This window comes from Hylobates moloch, unplaced genomic scaffold (genome assembly GCF_009828535.3).
Source record: "Hylobates moloch isolate HMO894 unplaced genomic scaffold, HMol_V3 SCAFFOLD_8, whole genome shotgun sequence".
Lineage (NCBI taxonomy): Eukaryota > Metazoa > Chordata > Mammalia > Primates > Hylobatidae > Hylobates > Hylobates moloch.
Window position 1 is genome coordinate 21652478 of NW_026652283.1, and position 2905 is coordinate 21655382.

Genomic DNA, 2905 nt, shown 5'->3' on the forward strand with positions numbered 1-2905 from the left:
TTTTATATAAATAGAATCATACAGTTTGTCTTTTATTTTACTTGATTTCTCCATTCATATAATTATCTTGTGATCCATCTATTATACAGTATGTATCTCTACTTTATTCCTTTTATTGCTGAGTAGGGTTCTACTGTATGGATATACCACAATTTTTTTAACCCATTTACCCATTTATATTGTAGTCAATTCCAGTGTTGGGCTATTGCAAATGAAGCTGCAATGAACATAACATATACTTTTATTACTCATGGTAAATATCTAAGAGAAGAATGGCTTCAGTATATACTACGTTTAACTTTTTAAATAATCTGCCAAACTTTTTCTTTTCTTTTAATTATACTTTAAGTTCTAGGGTACATGTGCACAATGTGCAGGTTTGTTACACATGTATACAAGTGCCATGTTGGTGTACTGCACCCATTAACTGGTCATTTAAATTAGGTATATCTCCTAATGCTATCCCTCCCTCCTCCCCCCATCCCACAACAGGCCTTGGTGTGTGATGTTCCCCTTCCTGTGTCCAAGCGTTCCCATTGTTCAATTCCCACCTATGAGTGAAAACATGCGGTGTTTGGTTTTTTGTCTTCGCAATAGTTTGCTGAGAATGATGGTTTCCAGCTTCATCCATGTCCCTACAAAGGACATGAACTCATCATTTTTTATGGCTGCATAGTATTCCATGGTGTATATGTACCACATTTTCTTAATCCAGTCTATCATTGTTGGACATTTGGGTTGGTTCCAAGTCTTTGCTATTGTGAGTAGTGCTGCAATAAACATATGTGTGCATGTGTCTTTATAGCAGCATAATTTATAATCCTTTTGGTATATACCCAGTAATGGGATGGCTGGGTCAAATGGTATTTCTAGTTCTAGATCCCTGAGGAATCGCCACACTGTCTTCCACAATGGATGAACTAGTTTACAGTCCCACCAACAGTGTAAAAGTGTTCCTATTTCTCCACATCCTCTCCAGCACCTGTTGTTTCCTGACTTTTGAATGATGGCCATTCTAACTGGTGTGAGATGATATCTCATTGTGGTTTTGATTTGCATTTCTCTGATGGCCAGTGATGATGAGCATTTTTTCATGTGTCTGTTGGCTGCATAAATGTCTTCTTTTTAGAAGTATCTGTTCATATCCTTCACCCACTTTTTGATGGGGTTGTTTGTTTTTTTCTTGTAAATTTGTTTGAGTTCATTGTAGATTCTGGATATTAGCCCTTTGTCAGATGGGTAGATTGTAAAAATGTTCTCCCATTCTGTAGGTTGCCTGTTCACTCTGATGGTAGTTTCTTTTGCTGTGCAGAAGCTCTTTAGTTTAATTAGATCCCATTTGTCAATTTTGGCTGTTGTTGTCATTGCTTTTGGTGTTTTAGACATGAAGTCCTTGCCCATGCCTATGTCCTGAATGGTAATGCCTAGGTTTTCTTCTAGGGTTTTTATGGTTTTAGGTCTAACATTTAAGTCTTTAATCCATCTTGAATTAATTTTTGTATAACGTGTAAGGAAGGGATCCAGTTTCAGCTTTCTACATATGGCAAGCCAGTTTTCCCAGCACCATTTGTTAAATAGGGAATCCTTTCCCCATTTCTCATTTTTGTCAGGTTTGTCAAAGATCAGATAGTTTAGATGTGTGGTATTATTTCTGAAGGCTCTGTTCTGTTCCATTGGTCTATATCTCTGTTTTGGTACCAGTACCATGCTGTTTTGGTTACTGTAGCCTTGTAGTATAGTTTGAAGTCAGGTAGCATGATGCCTCCAGCTTTGTTCTTTTGGCTTAGGATTGACTTGGCCATACAGGCTCTTTTTTGGTTCCATATGAACTTTAAAGTAGTTTTTTCCAATTCTGTGAAGAAAGTCATTGGTAGCTTGATGAGGTTGGCATTGAATCTATAAATTACCTTGGGCAGTATGGCCATTTTCATGATATTGATTCTTCCTATCCATGAGCATGGAATGTTCTTCCATTTGTTTGTGTCCTCTTTTATTTCATTGAGCAGTGGTTTGTAGTTCTCCTTGAAGAGGTCCTTCACATCCCTTGTAAGTTGGATTCCTAGGTATTTTATTCTCTTTAAAGCAATTGTGAATGGGAGTTCACTCATGATTTGCCTCTCTGTTTGTCTGTGATTGGTGTATAAGAATGCTTATGATTTTTGCACATTGATTTTGTATCCTGAGACTTTGCTGAAGTTGCTTATCAGCTTAAGGAGGGTTTGGGCTGAGATGATGGGGTTTTCTAGGTATACAATCATGTCATCTGCAAACAGGGACAATTTGACTTCCTCTTTTCCTAATTGAATACGCTTTACTTCTTTCTCCCACCTGATTGCCCTCAACAGAACTTCCCACACTATGTTGAATAGGAGTGGTGAGAGAGGGCATCCCTGTCTTGTGCCAGTTTTCAAAGGGAATGCTTCCAGTTTTTGCCCATTCAGTATGATATTGGCTGTGGGTTTGTCATAAATAGCTCTTATTATTTTGAGATATGTCCCATCGATACCTAATTTATCAAAAGTTTTTAGCATGAAGTGCTGTTGAATTTTGTCAAAGGCCTTTTCGGCATCTATTGAGATAATCATGTGGTTTTTGTCTTTGGTTCTGTTTATATCCTGGATTACGTTTATTGATTTGTGTATGTTGAACCAGCCTTGCATCCCAGGGATGAAGCCCACTTGATCATGGTGGATAAGTTTTTTGATGTGCTGCTGGATTCGGTTTGCCAATATTTTATTTAGGATTTTTGCATTGATGTTCCTCAGGGATATTGTTCTAAAATTCTCTTTTTTTGTTGTGTCTCTGCCAGGCTTTTTTATCAGGATGATGCTGGCCTCATAAAATGAATTAGGGAGGATTCCCTCTTTTTTTATTGATTGGAATAGTTTCAGAGGAGGACCCAGAT